This window comes from Lepidochelys kempii, chromosome 23 (genome assembly GCF_965140285.1).
Source record: "Lepidochelys kempii isolate rLepKem1 chromosome 23, rLepKem1.hap1, whole genome shotgun sequence".
NCBI classification, from domain to species: domain Eukaryota; kingdom Metazoa; phylum Chordata; order Testudines; family Cheloniidae; genus Lepidochelys; species Lepidochelys kempii.
The window spans coordinates 3,594,584-3,605,764 of record NC_136402.1 but is presented as its reverse complement, the minus strand read 5'-3'; the positions used below and the strand labels follow the sequence as shown (position 1 = coordinate 3,605,764).

Sequence of the window (11,181 nt, the reverse complement as noted above, 5' to 3'; positions counted from 1 at the left end):
TTCCTGGACGTCTCCTTGGAGGACTCAGGCACAGCTTGTGAGATCTCTGCCTTTGGAGAGCCAACACTGGGCTCACTTTAGTTTTCCTTCCAACGGGCTGATTCAGGTGTTATGCTAACTAGACAGCTCACACACCTAAAGTTCTCATTTGGGACCTGTGATGGAGGAAGGAGCGGTTAAGGTTGCTAACCTGGGATGTCTGGAGTTCAATACCTCGCTTTGCCAGACTTCCTGTGTGACCTCAGAAGAGGCCCATCTAAATAGCACTGCCCTGCCTCACAAAGGGGGTTGTGAAGATAAATAAGTTAAAGATTGCAAGATGCTTTGATTCTACGGCAGTGGTTTTCAACTTGTGGTCCATGGACCTCGGGGGGTCTACAAACTATGTCTAAGATTCCCAAAGGGGTCTGCACCTCCAATTGAAATTCTTTAAGGGTCCGCAAATGAAAATAGGTTGCAAACCATTGATTTATGGTGATGCGGGCAATTCAAGTACCACAGGTCGTTGGGGGGGACCTTTCAGAAACTATGTTTGCTTTTTGCACTTCACTCACAGTGGAATCTGTTCTATCTCCTATTTACAGTCAGTTCCACTTCCTGGTTCTCGTACACAGCAGAAGGCTGCACTGTCGGGTGGTACGCACAGCAGGGGGAAGATCTAAATCCAAATAAAACCCTCAGTGAAATTCACCTTCCAGTCAAGACACATTTCTAATACACCACTGACTTACAATAAGTCACTTCTGTCAGAAGATGTTTTAGCTACTATTAAGGCATCTAAAATCACACTCACAGATGAGCAAAAAAAATGTCTTTTTGCCCTCAATTTCCTCCATGCATTCGGCAGCACTTTGGGTACTATCATCCTGGCTGTTTCCCCTTTTGTTCCTGTGACTCCCTCTACACAGCCCCAATGGAAGATTGAAACATACAGGGTAGGGAAATGCAACTGTAAAGCCTCAAAAGGGAGCATTTTCAGGGCAAGCGTTAGGACCTACAGCTGCTTTTAACTTTTGCTGTGAAACCAACAAGATTTCACGTCACCGGCGTCTCTGGAGAGTCACCTGCTCCTGGCACGCAAGCACAATACTGAGGATCAGGACCGCCCAAGAGAAGCAGAGATAAGACAGGAGTAAGAGGGATAGTAGCCCTAAGGGGGCTGAAAAGGAAACTGGCTTTCAACGCCTATTCAGCAAACAAACAATTCAAGACCCATTTTCTCCTATCAGGAGATCCACGCAACAGTGGGTTGAGCAGATGGGGATCCCGGGCACAAATCAGCGTCACAAGGGGAACTTAACGACCCTTTTGTTGCAGTCTCTTTGTAATCCAGAGGGGCCTATCTAGGAACCCAAAATTCCTTGCCCCTTTTTGCTCCAAGAGGGGATTAACTAGATTGTGGAGAAAGAACTCCCTCTTAGCAGGATGTGGGTGTGGGTGGGTGGGGGTCTCTCAAAGGCAGGGAAGAAGCACACTAGCTGCAGTGGTGGTGGTGGGCGGGGGGACATCAGCTCTGCGGCACAGCCATTCTGCAGACACAGCACTTCAGAACTGACAATGCTGAAGACTGTATGAGAAAGAGAAGCAGCTTTGGCTGAGTGGAAGGACAACAGGTGCTTCATATTCCAGCCACGTAACGGTCTCAGATATTCCCCCCGCCCCCCCATAGCCTAACGGGTGTGGAATTCTCACACAAGACGTCTTGAACTCCTGAGCTCCCGCGACTGACTTTGCTGTGCTGTTTGCACACCTCGATTTTCTGTCTGAAGCTATAGCTTTCTGAAGCCCAACAAAGCATTCAGACAGCACCTCGCGCTGTGTCTAAGAGGGTTTATAGACTGTGTCTGCACAACGGAAGGCATGTTTGCTGGCTCTGTCTGCAGTGGGATTAGCTCTGCCTCTACGTATTTAAAAAACAAAAGGAAAAGCAGAGATGCTTTTCCAACAGAGTCCAGAGGTGGTGGACACAGACCAACTGTTGGAGAGAGACGTCTGGTTTCCTGATTGAGCCGCTGAAACGGTTGGACCGTGCTCTGACTTGGCAAGGCAGGACATACCATACCAAGAATGCAGCCCTTGGGAGCCATCCAAGGCAACTTGCAGCCTGCCCCCTCTCTTTAATATGGACAAGGCCCAGTGTACAATGCTGCCACCATGAACACAGTGGGTAGCACAGCCTAGTGCTCAGAGCAAAGGGTCAGGATCCCCACATCTTCATCCTAGCTCTGCTACGGACTCCTTATGCTCGTTGGCCATTCCATGGTGCTTCTCGGCACCACTGGGGCGTTAGCCCCAGCATCGCAGCCTGGGTTCCAGCTCAGGAGGGGAGACTCTGCCTTTTGACAGCCGCTCTGGCCACTTCAACGGGATGCCTCTCTCTAAACCCCAGCCCCAATCGCAGAGACCCTGCAGCATCACCCCTGCTGCATGAAACCCAGGTAGTAATAAATATATCATAAACCCCAGCTCTTATCTACTGCTTTTCATTGGCAGACCTCAGAGACCTTTACAAAGCAGCACCATCCCCATTTTACAGACTGAGAAACTGAGGCACGGAGCCGAAGGCTAGTCGCGGGAGAGATGGGAATAGAACCCAGGAGTCCTGACTCCCCATCAGCTGATTTGAGTCACCCTCATGCTGCACTCTCTCCCTTTGCCTCCTCATCCAGTGCGGGGCCTAGCTCAACGGTCTTCTCAGGCTGTCTCAGACACTGCCATGCTCAGCACAGACACTGCAATTTGGCTCAGAGACTAGGACCACCTGTCATCTGGCCTCCTTTGGATCCTGGAGGAAGCATGGCCCAGTGGTTAAAGCACCAACGTGGCACTCAGGAGACCTGGGTTCAATTCCCTGCTCTGCTAGAGCCAAGGGTCACACAGAGACAAGTGATGTAGTCTGTTCAGCTGGGGAAACTGAGGCAGCAATGGGAGACAAACAACATCTAGCACTTTTCCTCACCCAATCTCAAAATGCTTCAAGGGAGGTCAGTCCCATTTTCCCCATCTACAGATGGGGATACTGGGGCAGAGAGGGAACATGACTTATCCAAGGCCACCAATGGAACCAGGCCTCAAATCCCAAGCCGGGTCTCTATCCTGCTAGGCCCTCCCTCACAGGTATGTTAGGAGGATAAATACCCTAAAGATTGTGAGGCATTCAGATACGGATGTAAGATGGGTCAGTTTCTGCAGGCTGTGACTACAGACAGACACAGAGACGACGACGCTATAAAAATAAGAGCAATCAGATACAAGCAGGTAAACCCTAAGACCGCACGGGTACAGTCCACTTCTTTGGAGCAGCGTACCCCTTTCCACGGGTACTCAGCACCTATATATTGCGTCAGTCTCTGCAGCAATCGAAGACAATCAATATATCTTGGATCTATACAAAGGAATCTATTGACCCCATTAGCGACCTCAGTGTCTCAATCTAATATATTTATGCCCTCCGAGAAGAACTCAATTTTATTTTTCGATCATTTGCATAGATTATAAAGGTTTCTTTTTTAAGCATTCCCCACCCCAATTTTTATCTATTTAAATTTTCACTGTTTTGGGAAATTGGAGACATGGGGTCAGACAAATATTTATTGACAGCAGATGCTGAGTTCCAAAAAGCCAGTGGTTTAGAAACCATTAAAACACAAACTGTCAACCTCACATGTCAAAACATACAAAGGTAAATAGTCTTTTGCTTGTGATGAGCCTAATTCAAAAGTCTTGATCACTGGATTTGGACTCTAATAAGCCCGCCAATTTCGATCATCACTGGAAAATATTTTCCCTGGGTTTGGGGGTGCAGTGAAGTCGATGTTTAGTGAAAATTACCAATAAAAATCTAATCCCTCCAAGCCTGCCTATGAGTGATGTGCTATTATCCCCACGCACCAATGGGGAAACTGAGGCACGGATGGAGCAAAACGACACAGTCACACAGGGAGTCTGTGGGGGAAGTAGGACTTGAACTCCCAAGTCCTAGGCTAATGCAGTAAGTGGAAGCAGCGTCTGGACCCTGCTGAATGAAGCATCCTTTGTCCCAGTGTTTTCCCCTCTGCCCGTTGGCCTGGGTGCTATTTCCTGTCAGCGTTGCTGGAGGCGGCCAGGTTACAATCGCGCCCTGTGCACTGCTGTCCATGTGCGCTAGCCACGGCCAAGTGGAGGGATGGGGACGGCGGCGAAGGGAGACATAGCAATTTTTAAAGTGCGAGGCAGTCAAACCCTTCTGAAAAGGCGTGTGTCTGAAGAGAGACTGACGGGAAGCTGCTGTCTGGGTCTCTCCCCACTGGACGCTATCTTTAGAGCCAAACTAAGCTGGCTCCCGGAGGTAAGGAGACAGGAGCAACGACGCAGCCCGCTGTAATTACACCTTCGGAGGGAGTGCTGGCCACCAGCGGCCTAAGCTTCAGAGGGGACCCAGGAGACACAAGCAGCAATCGATGTCATGCAGCTGGGCGGACCGATGCAGAGCACACGCCACATCCCCACTGGAGGAGGCCGGCGGTTTGCATTTCTACAGCCCCCAGAGACGCGGCCAGCCTGAGAGGTGCCAACCCCCAGCAACTCCCGCTGGAAATCCAGACCCCCAACTCATTCGCGCCTCTCTCCCTGCTGAGGTTGCTCCTAAGGGGCCCCCCTAGTTAGCACCAGAGGCAGCAGGGGGTTCAGTGATGTGGACACGTCCCATTGGGAATCAGGCTGGCACCCAGCCACCACCACGGCAGCCGGTTTGGGGTAGCCCTGGACTGGATCAGAACCAGCATACAGGAGATTCGAAGCTTCTGTATCTCATCCCGCCAGCTATCCGATTCCTGAGTCTGACCCTCAAATATTAACCTTGTGCAAGCTTCCGCACCGGCTTTAGCTCATCAGTCGCAACTTGGTTCCCAGGCTAGCACAAAGAAAAGGGAGGAATTTCACCCTCTCTTCTGTTATCCGTGCCTGAAGATCTGTTCTCTATGAGCTGGCAACTCCTGCCACTGGCTGACAGCAGTCACCATCTGGAAATCCGTTCTACACACTGCCCTCCACCTCCTGCTTTGAAAAGTTACTATTATACCACCTAGCTCTTTTCATCTGTAGACCACAAAGCATTTTAGAGCATTGTGCGTCCATTTCCCCCATAAAGTGGGGAAACCGAGGCACAGAAGAGGGAAGTGACTTGCCCAAGGTCACCCAACAGGGGACAGAATCCAGCTCTCTTGGGTCCCAGTGCAGTGCCCTACCCACGTTCTGAAATGAATGTGATGGGTCTCAGACCAGCACCCAACAGGTTGTCACAAAAGCCACCACAACAGACAAGTGACTGATACCTCCGGAAGATGAGATTTGAATGGACCATCATACGAGAGCTGGTTTCCCCAGGGCAGGGCTAAGGCACACGAGTGGGAGGGGGCGTCGTGTAAAGGGAAGCTCCCCCTACCACTACCAGGGCAGTACCTGCTCCACAGATAGATAGAGGACTTAGTCTCCAACGGATGTCAGCATGTTGTAAAGCCAATCCCTCTACTTATACGGCCCCGGTCACCATGGCATCTGACCACCTCACAATGGACTCATCCTCCCTACATCCTGTGAGCTGGGGCAGGGCTAGCATGCCCATTTTACAGATGAGGAAACTCAGGCAGAGAGAGGCAACTGACTTATGGTCACACAGGATCACTTCAGCAGAGCAGGGAACAGGTCCCAGGCTTGCTCCATAACCACTAGGCCATCCTTCCTCTTCAACGGTGCTAAAATACAGTATATAGAAAAACCCTCCCCTGCCCCCCAAACTCGATCTGGAGATTGCACTACAGGAGCAGCTCAGCTCCGACAGGCTAGCTGGGCCAAATTTTTGGCGTGCTTCTCCATCCACTTGCTGCTTCAGAAGAGCCTTGGCGTTTGCCTCATTCAGCAAAGACTTTGAACTCTGAGAAACCAGACCCAACACCTTCCTCAGCCTATTGGCCCACGTTACCCCTCCCTCTTTGCAGCCTTCCAAAGGCTCCCTCCCTCCCACTCGACTTTAAAACTTGCCCGCAACTGCATTCCAGCCTACGCTGCGACGGGGCGAGCCCCCACAACAGCAGCCAGGGCTAGCTACAGGGTTTCTTGTGCCTTCCTCTGAAGAAGGGAACATCCCCCGCTCTGCCTGGCCGGCACCACCAGTTTCAATGTCTCACGGTGTCCGCTCTCACCCTACACACCGACCCCTTGCCAGTCCCCTGCTGCTTTCCCCATGTTTGACACCATCTGGATATCTTGCTCCTTCATGATACCCATGAGCATTGAGATCAACTACCAGCAGGAAGAGTTCCCAGCGCTCTCTCAGCATCTCTTTGGAGCTAGGCGTGTCTTCATCCCATGCCTTCTGTAGGACGACACAGTGGTGGTGCTGACCAGAAAGATTTCAGGCTTGGGATTATTCTGTAGATGAGGGAGGTTCTCTTTGTGCTTGGCACAAACCACAAGAGCATCTTCTCGGAAGGCTTCAGAGCAAGGACACCAGAAGGCCTCGAAAAGAGGGTGAGAATTTCACCCCCTCCATCTCCGCACATCACAGATGATGACAGAAGAGCTCTCTCCGAATCACTCATTAGTTCCCTAGGGTTCATTCCTCAGCCTTTTGTCCCGACTGGTTCCAAGAGGAACAAGCTACGGGACCGCTACCTCCCCAAGGCCTTGTTTTCATTGATTCTGCCCAGCTGGCCGGAACGGGCAGACAAATTGTCCCACAAGCCACTGCGACACGATTGATAGGGAGGGTTCAGATTAGCGCAGAGTTAAGCACCATGGGGTACGACCTCCCACAGAAGTCGTAACGCCTCACACAAGCGAGGATAGCACCAACATGGATGTAGTAACTGCAGATTTTGCAGTGTGGCAGTTCTCAAGCTAGGCCAACTCAAGGGGTCAAATTGCACAGCGAAGACAAATCCAAAGAGATCTCCCAGCAGTGAGACATTTCCTCTTTGTGGCCTGTGTGCGCATGGGCTGAAATTCAGCAATTATCTTCTTGGGTTCCTCCCCACCCCCACCCCATCCTTGGTTACAGTTTATTTTATTCTTCCCTAGGGTGGAGCCCACCTACCTGAGGTTAAAACTCCCTGTGCCCTGTCTCCACTAGGACTGGCTATCCAACCCATGCCTTTCCGGCTGTGAAGACATTGCGTCTACAACACAGCCACAAACTCAACTTGGCTCTCCCGAGCCCCAAGCCCAGATGCCACCACTGTCCCCAATGTGTACCCCCAATCTCCCCCACACCACCCCTTTTCCGCTCAGTGCTGCCTCCAAGTATATGAGATGCCTGGAGATCTTTGTTACTGGATAACTGGAAGAACCACACTTGGGTCCTTCTCTAGAACTTGTTATTTCCAGGATCTCCAGACATGTGACCGACATCAAAGCATCACAGTCCCCTTTGTGAAGTATGAGTGACCCCGCCAGGAGAAAGAGCAAGCTGTGAAGCAGGGCGGGGTGGAAGAACCAAGAATGGAAGCCAGGAGTATTAACTCCCACTTCCCTGCTCTCCCCATTAGACCCTGCTCTCAGAGCCAAGGACAGAACCCAGTGAATGTGTTTTGACAACTGGACAACACCGCATATTAAGGAAGTGATGGAGAACAGTAAGAAAACAGTGACCACATACACATTGCTGGTACAACCTCAGCGTGGGTACTGCAGTCAGTTTGTTCATTTCAGTTAAGAGCAAAGAGAAAGGACCAGAGGAGGCTAGCAAACCTGATCAAGTGTAGACAGGGGAGATCTGAAAAATGGAAGGCGGTACAGAACTATGGCACAATGAAAGCTAGTTTGGTTCTCTCTGTCTAGTCTGACCCATAATAGCCCACTCAGAATTTTAAAAAAACAGATTTCTAACTCATAGAAGGAAAGAAGCTGTTAACATTACTTAACATTAACTTGTAGAACTCATTGCCACTTGATAATAAGCAACTGGGTTGGGCACTAAGGTTCCAGAAAGAAAAATCAGACGGTACTAGGAAAGAATTTCAGCTGTACAGGACAAATTCATAAGGACGATCAGCCCTAAAGCACGAGGGCATGAGATGACCAGCTGGGGGTGGTCAGGAAGGAAATGCATGTGCGCGTTCCAGAGTGGAATGGGATTGCACAAGGAGGTATTTTAGGAAGGGAGGGTTATGCCACCCTCTGAAACATTCAATACTGGCTGCTGCAGGAAGCAGGATACCAGATAGACTCACTCAATGGACCATTAGTGGCACATGCCTGGCTTTGCAGGAGGGTTCCAATGGGATGCAAGGATCCCTGCTGGAAGCATTTCAGGGATAAGGGGATTTCTGGAGCAAGAGAGTTGGGGTGATCCAAGGCTTTGTGGAAAATATCTCTATACAAAGGTCTCGGTACAGAGGGAAGGATAACAGATCTCCTCCATGGGAGGTCCTTAGGGGCATACACATAAGGAGGACAGAAGGCAGTGCAGTCATCCAGCATGACAGAGAAGAGAGACCTCTAGTCAGAGTCTAGCGGAGACAGCTGAGAGTATCTTAAGGGAATCAGAGCAAGTAGATGGGAGGTGTTCTGTCTGGTACATAGGAACGGGCAAGAAATTTGGCTAGATGGTCTCCGAGTGCATTTTGAGAGAAGGGGAAAAGAGACAGGATCTCTAGCAAGAGCACTCTGGAATCCATGGGGAGAGTGCAGAGACATTAAGAATTATGTCCCAGGCAAAAGGAACAAGGGAGGGTGTGCTGATGGGTTGCATTTGGGAGGTGAGGGTGGGGTGTCCCAGGTTTAGGGTGCAGTAGCAGATCCCAGGTTGGGGAGAGAGGAGGTGATGTAATACATCCCATATAAAATGATGGGGTCTAAATTAGCTGTTACCACTCAAGAAAGAGATCTTTGAGTCACTGCGGATAGTTCTCTGAAAACATCCACTCAATGTGCAGCGGCAGTCAGAAAAGAGAACAGAATGTTGGGAATCATAAGGAAAGGGAGAGAGAATAGGCCAGAAAATATCATGTTGCCTCTATATAAATCCATGGTTTGCCCACATCTTGAATACTGCGTGCAGATGTGGTTGCCCCATCTCACAAAAGATATATTGGAATTGGAAAAGGTTCAGAAAAGGACAACAAAAATGATTAGGGGGATGCAATGGCTTCTGTATGAGGACAGATTAATAAGATTGGAACTTTTCAGACTGGAAAAGAGACGACTAAGGGGAGGATATGATAGAGGTCTATAAAATCATGGCTGCTATGAAGAAAGTAAATAAGGAAGTGTTATTTACTCCTTCTCATAACACAAGAGCCAGGGGTCACCTAATTAAATCAACAGGCAGCAGGTTTAAAACTAACAAGAGGACGTATTTCTCCACACAACCCACAACCTGTGGAACTCCTTGCCAGAGGATGTTGTGAAGGCCAAGACTATAACAAGGTTCAAAAAAGAGCTAGATAAATTCATGGAGAATAGGTCCATCAATGGCTATTAGCCAGGATGGGCAGGGATGGTGTCCCTGGCCTCTGTTTGCCAGAAGCTGGGAATGGGTGACAGGGATGGATCACTTGATCATTACCTGTTCTATTCATTCCGCCTGGGGCACCTGGCACTGGCCACTGTCAGAGGACAGGATACTGGGCTAGATGGACCTTTGGTCTGACCCAGCGTGTAATATATGGGAACCCAAATCAGAGTGAGGTAGGGGATCCAGGGGAGGAGAAAAAGGTTCCCTAGGTGGAGTGGGGGTAAAGGGTAACTCTCAATAAGGATTGGGTAGGATGCCTGCTTTGGAAGGGGCAGGCAATGTTTGGTTTGGGGGTCTAGCTGAATTGAGTGTAGAGGATCCCTGGATCACAGATGATGGAATACAGGGGGTCCCCAGATCAGGGCAGGGTTGCGTGTGCTGGAGGGAAGGGGGTTCCCAGACCATAGTGGATTAGAGTGTTGGTGTGTGTATTGGGGAGGGGGGGACAGTTCATGGGCACCAACTTACCGAGGCGGGGGGGAGACGCTCAACCCCCCCTTCCATCGCAGGCTCCGCCTCCACTCCACCCTTTCCTCGAAGCCCCCTCCCCCCATCTCTTCCTGCCCCAACTCTTCTCTCTCCCTCTCAGCACCTCCTATGTGCCATGGAACAGCTGGAGCACCCATGGAGTCGGTGCCTACGAGGCGATTGGTTGTAGTGGAGAGAAGGTGGACCCCTGGATCAGGGAGGATGGATTACAGGGGACCCCCCAGACCAGGGTGGGGTTGGAAATCTGGGGGGAGGGGCGCTGCAGAGAGGGAAGGATGCTGGTTTAGGAGTGGAAGGAATGAAGTACAGAGGGATCCCCTGGATCAGGGCGGGGTTGGTAGGGAAGGGGGATCCCTGGATCAGGGAAAATGGATTACAGGGGAATCCCTGGATCAGGGCGGGGTTAGAATCTGGGGGGAGGGAAGGAGGCTGGTTTAGGGAGGAGGGGAGGGATGAAGCCCGGAGCAGGGCGGGGTTGGTTGGGATGGAGGGAAGGGGGATCCCAGGAGCAGGGCGGGGTTGGAAATCTGGGGGGAGGGGAGGAGGCTGGTTTTGGGGGGGGGTGAAGCCCGGAGCGGGGCGGGAGGACCCCTGGGTGTGGGAGGGGGGCTGGAGAGAGGGGAGGGGCCCCGGGCTCGGGGTGGGGGAGGGGCGAGATGCAGCACGCGGGAGAAGCCAGGATCGGGGCGCGGGGGGGCCCCTGGCTGGGGGAGGGGCCCCGGGCTCGGGGTGGGGGAGGGGCGAGATGCAGCACGCGGGAGAAGCCAGGATCGGGGCGGGGGTCCCTGGCTGGGGGAGGGGCCGAGGGGGGAGGGGCCGCGGGCTCGGGGTGGGGGAGGGGCGAGATGCAGCAGAGGGGAGATGCTCGCCCCGAACGGGGGGAGGGGCCCGAGCAGGCGCGGGACGGGGACGCGCCCCACACTCACCGTCTCTGCGGCCCGTCCGGCCCCGGCCTCGGCCCCGCCAGCCTCACACCGAGGCGCCCGTACCGTAGCCCACCGCGCAACGCCAGCGCGCACGGCACGCCACGCGTCAGCGCGCAGCCGCCTCGCCATTGGCTGCGGAAGGTCGAGTGGCAGCGGCCGGGACCAACCAGAAGCTCGCGGCTGCCCTCGGTGGGGCGTGGCTTCCCGCGCGCACGACGGCACACATGCGCAACACTCGCCCCCACCTCGGCCTCGGGCTCAGCTTCGGAGACT

At 52.2% G+C, this 11,181-nt stretch overlaps 1 protein-coding gene across 4 annotated transcripts in view; it reads right to left on the bottom strand.

Annotated features, from left to right (window-relative positions):
* SAMD4B (sterile alpha motif domain containing 4B) overlaps nucleotides 1–11,027 on the bottom strand; it is a 34,460-nt gene extending 23,433 nt beyond the window's left edge. The window contains exon 1 of one of the 4 annotated variants that reach the window (XM_073321934.2): nucleotides 10,909–11,027. The gene's annotated coding sequence lies outside the window, so the exon portion shown is untranslated. The remainder of the gene's footprint in view (nucleotides 1–10,908) is intronic. The other 3 variants (XM_073321932.2, XM_073321935.2, XM_073321933.2) reach the window with 3 other exon arrangements.
* Nucleotides 11,028–11,181: the final 154 nt, after the last annotated feature.